The 14,860-nt window shown below is 48.3% G+C and overlaps 1 protein-coding gene across 1 annotated transcript in view; it reads left to right on the top strand.

Annotated features, from left to right (window-relative positions):
* rad50 (RAD50 homolog, double strand break repair protein) overlaps window positions 1-14,860 on the top strand; it is a 124,282-nt gene that overhangs the window by 81,497 nt on the left and 27,925 nt on the right. The gene's annotated exons all lie outside the window — the stretch shown is intronic.

Below are 14,860 nucleotides of genomic sequence, written 5' to 3'. Positions count from 1 at the left end.
GTTTAAGACCCATTCTGTTCAGTCTTATAGGAGTCAAGTATGTCCTGTGAATATAGTTAAGATTGATTTGTTGATGGTCCGGGTTCCTTGATGTAAGTCGGACATTTGCCCAGGCTCCTTGCCAATCAAAGTCACTTTCCAGGTCTGGTATATCCCTCCTCCAGACAGAGTCTAGTTGGAGGGTTTCATACGAGGACGTTAGTAATTGATGATAAAAATCTGAAACAAAACCTCTCGATGTCTCTTTCATAGAAGAATTTGTGGTATCTGTGGTGTTCAATTGGTATGTCTAATGGAACACCGTGAGACTTCAAACATAGCCGTAACTGTATGTAAAAAAAGCCATGTGGACTTGGTGAGATTACATTTTTTGCATATTTCTCCATAACTACAAAAACCCTGTTTGTTAAAAACATCCCCTAATGAGTGTATGCCTTGCTCTTCCCATATAGGGAATCTTATAGGTCGTTTTTCAATTAAGAGTGCATTGTTGTTGAATAAGGGAGTATGATTGTGCCATTTATGTGGGTTAGGATATTTTTTTTGTGTTTCACGCCATATCCGGATCGCATGAGTAATTATGGGGCCAAATTTCCGTTCACAGTGCTTGATTGGTAGTTTAGTGTATGCTATGTCCTTCAGTCTATGTGGGGCTACTATGTTTTCTTCTAATTTTCTCCAGGATACTAATGCTTGGGGATCAAACCATGTTGTCAATGGTCTTAATGTGTACGCCTTAAAATAATGGAAAAAATCTGGAAATGCCATGCCACCGTCTGCTTTATTTCTCTGTGCGGTGGATCTTTTTATACGTGGTGGTTTGTTATTCCAAATAAATTTGTATGTGGAGGAGTGTAATTTGTTCCAGTAACCCTCTGGAGGGGGTAACGGTAGCATTGAACTGAAGAAGTTGATTCTAGGTAGTACGTCCATCTTAACTATTGATATCCGTGCCTGTACTGAGTTTTTAAGTTTTGCCCACCTATCAAGGTCGTCTTTGATTTTGTTTTGGATTTTTGTGTAATTGTGCTTCACCGTTTGTCTTATGGTGGGGAATATTTCCACTCCCAAGCATCTAAAATGTTTTACCATAGGTATCTCTCCTGGGAGGGTTATATCTTTTTTTGCAGCTCTGCGTTGCTACCGGCTTGGCTGGTCGTTCATACTAACACAATTGGCAGTGTTAGGGGTGGGAAAGCCGGTGGGTGGGGATTGGACGTTGTGGACAGCGACTCCTACAGGTCGGTTGGTGCGCCTGTACTGCGGAATCAGGAAGTATCGGGGGCAGTGTGAGCCTCCCACGCGTTACTCCTCGCCACTGAGAGGTTGCGCTGTTCAGGTGAAAAGATGCGACAGCTGCCTCCTCGTGTACCGGAGGGGACACGTGATGCAAGGCTTGGTCCTCACTGCAGCCGACCAGTGGGAGGCATAGTCTAGCAACGTTCGAGACAGGGGAGGGGAGAATTGAAGGGAGAATTGGCGAGGCGAAATTGGGATGGGAGAAAAATAAGGAGAAAGTGGATTAAAAAAAAAAGTAAAAGCGCATGTGAGCGCATTTTATTATTCTTTTATGTATTGCCATAGGGCTGGGCGATATGGCCAAAAACGTTATCGCAATAAAATTATCGTCGATATAATGTCTGTCAAGTTTAATTAACTTATTATGCCCGGCGCCGATGGACGGGCTATTAATAGACTTGTTTTGCTGCTGTGAATGTCTCGAGAGTCGAGTTGATGTCGTCATCAGTCCGCGCACGTTAGCAGTTAGCCAAAGCAAGCGGAGTATCTCATGACAATGTACTAAAAATTACCCTAAAATACTCTGTTCCGCCCAATTCATTGCAACGACGTCCACCGTATACCCCACACTACTATAACAGTTACCCTCAGAATTCAAAACACACACCAACTCGGCAGGTAACCTGTAAAATAGCGCCGTGCAAGCTAATTAGCCCTAGCCAGCCTCGTTTCCGAGCGGAGTATCTCATGACAATGTACTAAAAATGACCCTAAAATACTCTGTTCCGCCCAATTCATTGCAACGACGTCCACCGTATACCCCACACTACTATAACAGTTACCCTCAGAATTCAAAACACACACCAACTCGGCAGGTAAACTGTAAAATAGCGCCGTGCAAGCTAATTAGCCCTAGCCAGCCTTGTTTACTGAGTCCTACCTCCGCGTCTCCTTCCGGGTCTCCTTCCGCTATCGGCCATCTCCTTCACTGATTGGTTGTTAGTGCGTGTGCTCATATCCAAGCTTGGAAAATCGATGTATCGAAACTTTGCGACCACGTTTCATGTTTATTTCGAGGAAATAATTTATCGCGATAGTTATCGTTATCGTTTTATCGCCCAGCCCTATATTGGCAACATATTTGGGGTAAATATACCTCGTTTTATAAATGTGTATACAGAAACAATTCCGTTGCTTTTGTTGATAATATTCATTAATTTCATTGATAACATAGTGCTTTAATTACATTTTCTAATAAATATGCATGATCAAGCTCAACGTGTGCTTTTATTTTGATATTCCTTATTTCCACGTTGAAATTACGCGATTAAGTGTGGGGTCGCCAAAAAAAAAATCTAAATAAAATGGGGTTGTGGTATAAAACAGTTTGAGAACCCCTGATCTAGAGTAATAACTGAAATATATGTTGTGATTTAGAGCAGCGAATAGTAATGTTCGGTAACATCTCTCAACGTTAGGACTGTTGAACTGTTGCTGAGCATTTTATCTAGATAGGGGAACTATTTTCTAGACCTGAACAAATATTAATATGGCAGTTAGTTCAGTTCTAGTTCTAGTTCTAGTTCTTTAATAGTTGTCATACAGAAGTACAGAATACTTTCATACAAAATGCTTCTTACTGTTACGCTCCAGAGACTGTGCTAGACAAGATAGTATCAAATAACAATAACATAATATAGCATGAATTTAGAAGAAGAAAATGAGGTCACAGTGTTCGGTATAGACATATGTACAATGTTCTGAGTTACCATATAATATACAATACACAATACTATGCAGTGTACTAATGTACAGTACTATCTAGTGCAAAGCAGAAATGGGATGAGGTACAATTTTAGGTACAATTTACAGTAAGGTGTACGAGTTGTAGTGCAATCCTTCATCCATAAATATAAAGTGTGGGGAGTGGGTGCTACAGTGTGTTTGTTTAAAGTGGGTGTGTGCTATAAAGTGTGTGGAGTGGGTGCTACAGTGTGTTTGTTTAAAGTGAGTGTGTGCGTGTGGATGTGTGTGCTATGTGCGTTTGGTGGTTGTTGTTGTGTAGTGTTCATTCATTGTTCGTTTAGCAGCCTGATGGCCTGGGGATAGAAGCTACTTCTGAGTCTTTCTGTGCTCGCCTTGAGACTCCTGTATCGCTTGCCTGACCGCAGCAGTTCGAAGAGGCAGTTGTTCGGGTGACTGGAGTCTTTAATGATTCTCTTAGCCTTGCCCTTGCAACGCTTGTAGTAAATGTTCTGGAGGGTGGGGAGCCCCCCTCCAATTGTGCGTTCGGCTGAACGTGTCACTCTTTGTAGTCTGCTTTGGTCTTTTGCAGTGCTATTCCCAAACCAGGAGGTGATGTTGCCGGTCAAGATGCTCTCTATTGTACATGAGTAGAAGTTCTTAAGGATCTTCTGGCTGACTTGGAACTTCCTTAGGCGCCTGAGGAAGTAGAGGCGTTGTCGTGCCTTCTTCACCACACTGTTAATGTGTGTGGTCCATGTCAAGTCCTCGGATATGTAGGCTCCGAGGTACTTGAAGCTGTTGACTCTCTCAACCGGTGCCCCGTCGATGCTGAGGGGGCTGTAGTCCTTGACCCCCGACCTCCTGAAGTCCACAATCATCTCCTTTGTTTTGCTGACGTTCAGGGAGAGGCTGTTTTCCTGGCACCATCCCGCCAGGACCTTGACCTCTTCCAGGTAGGCCCTCTCGTCGTTGGCAGAGATCAGGCCCACCACCACTGTGTCGTCAGCAAATTTGACGATTGTATTGCTACTCCGCTGAGCCACACAGTCGTGTGTGTACAGGGAGTAGAGGAGGGGACTCAGAACACAGCCCTGGGGGGCCCCTATGTTGAGGGTGATGGATGAGGAGGTGCAGTTGCCTGCTCTCACCACCTGGGGTCTGCCAGTCAGGAAGTCCAAGACCCACTGGCAGAGGTCATAGCCCAAGCCCAGGTCCCTGAGCTTGGCTATGAGTATGGAGGGGACTATGGTATTGAATGCCGAGCTGTAGTCGATGAATAGCATTCTCACATAGTTCCCCTGCCTCTTGTCCAGGTGTGATGCTGCTGTGTGCAGCACATGGGATATGGCGTCCTCCGTGGACCTGTTGGGGCGGTATGCAAATTGCAGGGGGTCCATGTTGATGGGGAGGGAGGAGCAGATGTAGCCCTTTACTAGCTTCTCAAAGCACTTCATGGCTATGGAGGTGAGAGCTACAGGGCGGTAGTCGTTGAGGCAAGCAGGCTTGGATTTTTTGGGTACAGGGATAATAGTGGACTTCTTCAGGCAGGTGGGGATGACAGCCTGTTCTAAGGACAGGTTAAATATGTCAGTGAATACTGGGGCCAGTTGGTCGGCACAGACTTTTAGGACGCGGCCGGGGATGCCGTCCGGACCTGCTGCCTTCCTGATATTCACTTTTTTAAAGGTCCGCCTCACCTCATGCTCTGTTACCCTGAACACTGCGCCTCCATCAGCAGCCGACCCCCCCCCCCCATTGCCGAGGCTTGTGAGCTGGTGTTGTTATTACCAGCATCAAACCTCGCATAGAAGGTATTGAGGTCGTTTGCTAAGGAGATGTCACTGTTCAGTTTGAGGGAGGCGCCTTTGTAGTCTGTCATCGTTTTGAGCCCCTGCCACATAGCTCTAGAGTCAGCTTGTTCAAACTGGAGTTCAATTTTATCCCTGTAGCGCCGTTTGGCCTCTGACACTGTCCTCCTTACGTTGTGTCGCGCCACCTTGTGGTCATTCATGTTGCCTGCCACTAGGCCGTCATTGTATGCTTTGGTGCGCTCTCTCAGAGCTTCACGGACGGATTTGTCTACCCAGGGTTTTTGATTTGGGTAAACTTTCATTTTGGTAGTGGGGATTGTTTCTTTCACCCTAGTACAGACATAGTCCAGCACTGTCTCCGTGTAGGCATTAATGTTATCTGTGTCGCGGAACACAATCCAGTCTGTGTGGTGAAACACTGACCGGATCGTCTCTTCTGACGTCAGATCCCATTTCTGCACCTCTCGCGAGACTACGGGAGTACTTTTAATTCTCTGTCTGTACTTTGGTGAAAGGAAAATGGATGCGTGATCTGACTTGCCAAAGCCAGAATGAGCCTTGTAGCCACCTTTAAATTGCGTGTAACAGTGATCTAGGATGTTACCGCCTCTGGTGTTGCAAGTCACATGCTGATAGAAATCAGGCAATACCTTTCTCAGATTGGCGCTATTGAAATCTCCCAGTACTAAAATGGCGGCGTTAACGTCAGTATGAAAGAAGGCAATAGCTATATCACAAAGGCTCCAGTATGGGCATTTTCTTATTCATGTTTATAATGCATCTGATAAATGGTAAGATTAATACGAGTCTGGCAGTAACTGGAGCTCAAACACTAGGCCTGTGTAATACGAAGGAGACTGGTAAACCAATGGGAGACAGTATAATGTCGCAGGGTTACAGACCCATACATAGTGGGAAGCCATTCAAGTTCAAGTTTGTTTTAATTTGTCACATGTGCTTCACAGTGAAATGCTTGGTTCTGTATGAGCCCCTGAGAATGTGCTTCATACAGTAAAAAAAAAGTAAAGGAGGAATAACACTACAATATACAAACTAAAGTACAACCTAAGTACAATCCAAGTACAGTGAAAGACAATGAGGTACAAATGCAGACTTAATGAGGTACAAAGCTTTTAAGGCAAGGTGCAAATGAGGAATGAATGTAGTGCAAATCTTTTTAATAAATAGATCAAATATAATGTAGTGTCTAAAGTGAGTGTTGAGTGTGTACATGTGTATGTGTGTGCAATGAGTGTAGATGGATGGGTTGATGATGATGTTACATAGATTAGTCATTGAGCATCCTGATGGCTCTCTGTACTGGCCATGAGCCTCCGCTAGCGCTTGCCTGACTGCAGCAGTGTGTGGAGGACTGTGTAGAATAACTACTTTCCAAAAGAATAGATTTGAGGAGGCGGATGAAACGCCTGAACCACAATATCCCTGGAGCGGAAGAACTCCGGATATTTACAGGCACGAAGGCAGGATTAGGCCGCAGAGTGGCACCGCAATCGGAACGAAAGACAGGCACTCTGGGCGTACCGAGAGAGCACAAAGCACACCCACGCGTCAGCGGATGTGATGGCCAGCAAGAACGCGGTCTTGAACGACAGCTGTTCCAACGGTGCCTGCTCGAGCGGCTCAAACGGGGCCAAGGACAACCGACCGAGGACCAGTTGAAGATCCCAAGTCGGAGCCCAGGAGCGTTGCACCGGCTTAACGCGTCGAGCGCCAAGCAGGAAACGCTTCACAAGAGGGTGGCTGAACAAGACATCCCCTCAAACCCCTCATGATAGGAGGATATAGCTGCTGCATATACCCTCACCGTCGAGGCCGACAGTCTATCAAGGAGAGACTGGAGGTAACTAAGGACAGCATCCAGGGGGCAGGAGACTGAGTCCCGGCCCCCCGCCTTACACCACACTTGGAACATACGTCATCTGCCCGCGTAAGCGCGACAGTGGAGGGAGCATGCGCATTCCGGATGGTAACACCATCAGGATCAAGAACCTGCGCCCCTCAACGTACCCGTCCCAACAACTGACCTAACAGATGTATGGGGAAGAATCCCTGGCGGCACGGCATCGGTCCCAGACCTGCCTGGCTATGTCCAGATGTAATCCCCACCCGTCAGGATGAGGACCGCCCCGCGACAGTACACCTGCACCCACATTCTCCCTGCCGGGGATGTGGGGAGCCCTCAGGCCGCGCAGGTGGAGGACGCCCATAGCCAGCCGCCCGCCGCCTGGTGCAGACAGGGGGAGCGTACTCCTCCCTGTCTGTCGATACACAACACTGACGTCGTATCGTCCGTCCTGATCAACACCATTTGTGGACCAGAAGGACCGCTTTCAACACCAACACATTGAACGTAGCGCAGACCGGGCAGCATGGTTTGCCAGCTGCCCCCTACTGCGTCGGCCCGACGCGTCACCAGCGAGGGAGGCGTCGGTGAAAACGCGACGTGAGACAGTGCCGTAACCGTCCTAGGACGGAACCTCCCGAGCGTGTTGACAACACGCTCTGAGGGGGATGCCCATAGCCCTCCAACCGTTGACTGGGAAGAGGAGTACTCTACATCCAGTCTACAGCAACCCCAGGCTGGTAGAGACCTGCCTGGTACGAGACCTGACGATCCACCTTGACCGCGAAGGACCAGAACGTCGTCAGGGCAGAACACTCCGTAACCCCTGACGACGCAGAGGCCCCAGTGCGGCCTCCACGCACTTGGTGAAGATGCGGGGAGCCAGAGAAAACCGAACGGCAGCCTCTGGTACTCATACGCTAACCCTGCAAAGGAAGCGTATGTAAGCCCTAGGATGGAAGATCAAAGATGCGCATACGCATCCTACAGGTCTATGGAGGAGAACCAGACCCCCACCTGACAGTGTTCAACAGGCAGGAGACGATCCAAAAAATGCTGAACCTTCCCGTGGGACAGGTCCAGCCTGGGACTGACAACCCCCCCTCCCGATTTCTCAGGCAGAGAACACCGGGAGGAGAACGCCACGACGAATCACGCGTGCCTGCGAGACCACTGCCAATATTTCAGGAGTGGGAGGCACCAACATGATACCTGGCCTGGCGAAGGCGAGGCCGGGGAAGCCCGCACTGTGTGCCTCAAAAGGTTTCGAGCCGCCCTGCTGACAACACTTAAGTTGACAGACGTAACACCAGGCTCAACCAACACAGCTTATGGTGTGGGAGCCGCTTGACAGCACAACATTCTCACGGACAGACCCAGGCTCAGCCATCAACTGGGTGTCAGCCCCTGTCCCCATGAGAAGCGAAAGTGGGGCCGCCCGCGCTTCAACGAAACAATCCGAGCCCACTTTTTCCGCTGGTGTTGGGGAAGGGAATGATCGGAGAGCGGGCTGCTCGCGGCAGGAGCAAGCCCGCAAGGTTGTTCAAGCCGAACCCATCCTACATGGCCGATCCCTCGGCCGCCAAGGCTGTCGGCCTTGTGGACACCTGTCGAATCAACGCCCAGGATACCTCCGGCAAGGGAAAACATGGCTGCCTGTCGAGGGCCTCGTCATCGCCGCTGACGAGGCCGTGCTCTCTCTTCTTCTGGCTGCGTGGTGTGAGGCGGTGTGGGGCCTAGGACAATACCGCCCGCGCTCCAGCAGAAGACCAAAATCCCCTGCGGAGAGGGGAACCCTGAGCGGTTATAGCTTGCGGCTGGGTCAAAGCTAATAACGTCAACAACCTCACGCGATGTGTCGACGTCGGCTGGCCCTCAAGGCCCCGCCACCAGACACTATTTTTTTTAATAGATACAAAAAAAACAGCAATTCGAACACAGTTCTAATCGCTGCCAATTCCATACCGTGGCGGTACAGGCTTTAGCAGCCCACCAGCCACTCGCCAGGCCGACCCACCCATGGCGTCGGCCGGGCGGGGCACTGTTTCAATATGTCAAAAACAAAGAACCGATGTTAACACGGAGCACCAGTGGTGGTTGCAAACAGCAACCTCCACTGTGGTGTGCACCATGAAAGGGTTAAATGAATAAAAGAACTAACCCACAAAATACTGTAGAATGAGCAAACCCATATACACAACGTTAAGGGGAGGCGGACCAGAGCGAACTAGTCCCGCCTTCATTCAAAATATTCACAACAGCACACCAGCCCTAGCTTAGCCCATTTACCAAAAAAGGTAAACAAAGCCCCCCCCCGCACTACTCCCCCAGTAGACACCGATTGACCGTCAGCATAAATGGTTGAGAGGAGAGAAAGCTGTAGCAAAGACAGACCTTCTCATAGCAGAGTGACAGAACGAAACAGTAGCCCCCTACACAGGGCCGCCTCAGGGGGTGGGGGGCCTCGCGTTTAAATCTCGCACAGGGCCTCACATTTCTCCCAGGCGGCCCTGCCCCTACACTACTACAGCCTAGCGTGAGGCGATGTGGGACCCAGATCAACAACCGCCTGCGCACAGACACGCAACATGTTTACCATGTCGGCTGGACCCATAGCCCCACTACCCGACGCCAATGTGGATAGGAACTAGCCAGCTGAGCCATAACCCGCCGTTGAGTCCCATCCTGCAGTAGTATAGCTCTACTGCTACACCGCCGAGCTCACGCATCGGCCCCAGATGGGGACACCGTTCCACAGACCCCGCCGGAACACAAAGGTAACGTATCTGGCTAGGCTACCTAGCCACGGCCTACCCTGTTGTCAACCCATTTACCCGTAAAAAAGGTAAATAGGACTCAGCAAAAACCCCCACAACAGCTACCGACTGACCTTCATTGATGAACCGGGCAAGAGGAGGGAGAAGTGACAACATCTCACGGCGGAGACATTAGAACAGCGTAGCAGTTAGCATGTAGCAGTAGTGGTAGCATGTAGCATTAGCGATAGCATGTAGCATAGCATTAGATGTTTAACAGCACGCCCAAGACCGTTTGGAAACCGTTCACTGCAGTGAAACGTTCACCAAACCATCCTGCCCCCGGTGCCAACACACAACATGGTTGTGTAACAAAACAAACCAGCATTACTAACACTAATACCCATGCCTGAAGACACAGGGCCTACCTGGGTACAAGCTGGCCCGACAGCCAATCTTGCACAGCTGAACCTTGGTCTGCTGCCATCAGACGAGGAACATCAACATAGGCCCGTCGTGTCGCTGAAAACATGCTTCGAAGATGCCAGGGGCCAGCAACCTCCGGTAAGCTTCCAACATTATGAATCTTCTCTGATCTTTTCATCCTACTAGTTACATACGGTGCACGCAGCCGTTATGATGGAACGAAAATAGAGGAAGAGTGTGTTGGTGACCATAGCTATGGTTATATAGGCTACGCCTCCATAGGGGCGGGGCCCGATCAGGTGGGGTGCATTAAGTTGTTCGTATTGGAGTACATTAGGTACTAGGAGATAAGGGATATCTCATAAGGCTAGAGCGGGACGTTTCTCAACTTTGAAGAGATGTGCACATCTCTTCAAAGTTGAGTGAAGCTCTTCCAAGCACCTTCCTTAGGCATGTTTTTACGGATCTGACGAGCCTCTCCCAGAATCCGCCCCACCATGCAGCTCGCTCGGCTATGAACTTCCAGGTGATGCCCTTTTCTGAGAAGAACTCCAACAGCTGTGGGTCTTTGATGGCCTTCCACAGCTCCTTCAAGTCCAGCTCAGCTCTCTTGAATGTTCTTGCGTTGTCCGAGTAGATAACTTTACATATTCCTCTTCTGGCAATGAATCTTTTCAGAGCTAACAGGAATTTCTCTGTCGACTGATCTGAGACCATTTCCAGGTGTACCGCCCTGGTCACAGCACAGGTGAACAGTGCAATGTATGACTTCGTCACCGATCCATTTGCCTTCACATAAAGCGGTCCTGCAAAATCCACACCTGTGACTTCGAAGGGTGGGGATTCAGTTATTCTGTCTCTTGGTAAAGGTGCAGTGATCTGAGATCCAGCCTTTGCCTTGAATCTCTTGCAGACAGTGCATCTTGCTAAAACACGCTTGACTAGCTGTCTAGCATGCAGGATCCAGTATCTTTCTCTTAGTTGTACTAAGGTGTCCCTCACTCCTGAATGCATTATCTTTTCATGACAGGACTGTATCAGCATTTCTGAGTATCTTTGTTTTCCGGGCAGAATCCACGGGTGCTGCTCTCGGAAGGTGAAGTTGGACTGTTGCAGTCTTCCTCCCACGCTGAGCAGTTCATATTCATCCAGGAATGGTTGGAGTTCCTTTATTTTACAGTCGTTCGTCAGATTCTTTCCTGTCTTCAGTAATTTCTCCTGACTTTGTTGTTGTATTGTCTTGATCCAGTACCTTTCTGCCTCAAAGAGCTCGTCAGCAGTCAGCTCTCCTTGTGTCTTTGTCTTCCTTTGAGCATTGGTTATGAATCTCTTGATCCAGGCAGTCACTCTTAAGACCCTTCTCAGTTTGCTATATCTTGCCAGCTCCAATACTGGTTCAGAGAGATCTGCGTCATTTGCAGTAAGCTGTACTGTGACCTGGTGATGGCACTTGAGTTCTGTGTGAACTTCTTCTGGAACCTGGCCCTCATCAGTCTCCTCTGACTGATCAGGTGACTGGTCAGGTGTTGTCAGAACTTCAGGTCCGTACCACCATAGCTTGTTCTGTATCAGGTTTTCCACAGTCTGTCCTCTGGTAGGGAGGTCAGCTGGATTTACCTTCCCTTTTATGTGTGACCATGACTCTGGTTTGGTCAAGGACTGGATCTCTGTCACTCTGTTTGAGACAAACTGTTTCCACTTGTGAGCGGAGCTGCAAATCCAGTGCAGCGTAATCATAGTCTGTCCACATTGTGATCTGTTTGTGTTCCATTTTCAAAGTTTTCATCAAGTGGCTGGCTAGTCTTGCCCCAATTACAGCTCCCATGAGCTCCAGGCGCGGCAGTGTCATTTTCTTGAGGGGCTACCCTGGACTTGGATGCCACTAAGCTCGTTCTAAGTTCTCCATCTTGGTTTTCGCCCTGCAGGTAGGCCACAGCACTGTAAGCCCTTTCACTGGCGTCACAGAACACATGTAGTTTCAGGAGATGGCTGTTCTCTGTCTGCAGGTCTATTCTGTACCATCTTGGGATAGCAAGCTGGTGTAGCATGGGGGAGCTCCGAACACCACTGTTGCCATTCTCGAGTCAGATCAGGTGGTAGCTCCTCATCCCAGGAGAGTCCTCTCTCCCACATTTCTTGAAACATGCACTTGACTCGGACTGTGAAAGGAGTCAGGAACCCAAGGGGGTCATAAATGCGTGCAGACGATTGCAGAACACTTCTCTTTGTGTTCTCCTTCTGTTTTAGAATGCTCACCAGTGGCCTTAAGTCAAATGTGAAGTCATCAGTTTCTGGCCTCCATACCAAGCCGAGCACTTTCAGTACCGCTCTGTGTGTCTCTGGCGCCACCGCGAGGTCAGTTTTGCTCTTCTCCCATTTTTCCATCAATTCAGGAGAGTTTGTCATCCACTTGCAGAGGTCCATGCCTGCGGTCAACAGCATTTGTTTAGCAGTTGTCGTCACAGTGTAAGCTTCTTCAACGTTGTGTGAACTTGCAATAAAATCATCGACATAAAGTGATTCTCTCAATGTCTCTACAACGGATGGATGTTCTGTCTCATACTGTTTCAGGTGTTTCCTGATTGTAGCAGCGAGTAAGAATGGACTTGGGGAAGCGCCAAAGACCACTCTGGTCATCCTTAACACTCTGGGCTCTTCCTCCTCTTCTCCCTTTGGTGGGCCAGTGAGCCACAAGAACCTGACGGCATCTCTGTCCCTTTCTGCAAGGGATATTTGCAGGAAGGCCTTCTTGATGTCTGCCATGAAGGCGATCGCATGTTGCCTGAACTTAATCAGGACGTTGAGGAGGTCTGGGTTCAGGTTGGGTCCTGTGAATAAGCAGTCATTGAGGGATGGATGGCCATTTTCATGAGATGAAGCATCAAACACTACTCTCAGTTTCGTCGTCACCTTGTCCTCTCTGAGTACTGCGTGGTGAGGTAAGTAGTATTTCACACTGTCTGTCCTTGCATCATCCTTCGGCACGTCCTCTGCTATGTTCTGTTGTAAATAGTCCTCCACTACCTCATGATACCTGCTGTAAAAGGTAACATCTTTCTTTAGTCTTTTCTTCAGACCATCAAACCTTTTCTTAGCGATTCTGTAGTTGTCTTGGAGTTCTGTTCTTTCTGCCTTCCATGGCAACTCCACTTGGTATCGCCCATCTTTAAAGGTTGTTGTTCTCTCGAACATCTGTTGAGCTTCTTCTTCTGCTGGGTTCTGTGTTTTCTCGCCTGTTATACCCAGAGACTCAATTTCCCAGAATGCCTTTAGTTGATTGGAGACAAGTGTGTCTTCATCAATGGGGATGAGCATGCATGCTGCCTCAGCTACACTTGACATGGACACAGGCCCCTGCACAGACCATCCAAAGGTGCTCTCCACTGCAACCAAAGTCTCTGTCAGCCTCTCCACTTTGCCTGATACTATTTGCCAATAATAGTCTGCTCCTATCAGGATGGAGAGCTCTGGATCACTTTCATTTCCTGGGAAGTCTGCCAGTCTCAGACCCTTTTTCTTGAGCTCATGTTGAACCTGGTCACCAGGCACCTTCATCACTGCTGAACACACTTGTGGGGTCTCTATAGCCTTTTTTTTCGATTTTTTGCTGGGTGTCCCAGACATTCCTCAAGGTGACCTTCACTGTGTTGTACTGTGACATTGTAGGGACAGAGGATCCAAACGTGTGAAGAGTGAGTTTCTCTTGTCTCATTACTGGTAACTTCAGGCTCTTCACAAGGTTTTCATGGATGAAGCTCCTCTGACTCCCTCCATCTAGTAAGCAACAAGCTATTACCCTGCCTCCTGGGCCTTCCACCCATGCCTTGGCAGTTTGTAACAGCACAGTGTTCTGTCCATCTGGTTTCATCTTCACTGAATGAGGAATGACTGAGGAAACAACAGCCTCTTCCGAAACAGGGGGTTTCTGCTCCTCACTTTTCTTGCCAGTGCACACAGCAATGTGATGTCTTCTTCCACAGGTTGCACAGGAGACCTGCTTTTTACAGAATTTGGCTATGTGTTTCTGTCCTAAACACACAAAACATCTTCCCATTCGCATTAGTCTGTCTTTACGTTCAAGAACGTTGTTGTCTAGGCAATGTTCTGCTTTGTGATCAGCACTGTCACAGAACAAACAGTTGTACACCTGGCTGGCTGTATGCAGTGTAGCAGTAGATTGCATGCTGGGTCTTTTTGGTCTCACTTCGCTGAATGAGTAGGCCTGTTTCCATGGCTTGCTCTCTTCTTTCTGATGGTTGGATGTTGTTGTCATTTGCAGTGCTCTTTCTCTGCTCTGAACCTCCCTCTGTAGGAATGTGACTATTTCAGAAACGTTCCATTCATCATCTACCGTACTTTTCGGACTATAAGCCGCGGCTTTCCCCCCCATTTTTCGACCCTGCGGCTTATATAACGGTGCGGCTTATATGTGACTCGACGTGACCAAACCCGAAAATGTAAAAATCAAAATATTGCTTTTTTGACTGCATTGAAATGTTATTTATCTGTTCCCTTATTTGCTAAACTTAATACAACTTGTAAATGAGTTAATTCTTGTTATTTGTCCGACAGTATTGTGTCCCAATGCTAATTACATATGGTAATTAAACATTAAAACACCTGCGGCTTATAGTCCAGTGCGGCTTATATATGTACACATCATTCAATTTAGCTGCTGCGGCTTATAGTCAGGTGCGGCTTATAGTGCGAAAAGTACGGTACTCCCCTCTGACTACTATATTCAAGAGCTATGCTATCTGGAATCATCTGCAGTCAAATTGGGCATAGCAGGCTTCCGTAGGTTTCTGACACTACACCCAGTGATTCCAAGCTCCTCATCATATAGCTGCCTCAATGCATTCACGTCAGAGGCTTTCTTCACAGGAGTAAGATTCAGTAGTTTTGACATGTGAGCACTGATCAGTAGATCTTTCCTTCCAAATCTATTTTGCAATAAAGTGACCGCATTGTCATAGTTATCATCTGTTAATGTCAGTCCTGCTATTGCCTTTGCAGCT

This window comes from Notolepis coatsorum (genome assembly GCF_963971535.1).
Source record: "Notolepis coatsorum genome assembly, chromosome: 8".
In the NCBI taxonomy this organism is placed as follows: Eukaryota; Metazoa; Chordata; class Actinopteri; order Aulopiformes; family Paralepididae; genus Notolepis; species Notolepis coatsorum.
This window is presented reverse-complemented; position numbering and strand designations above follow the sequence as displayed.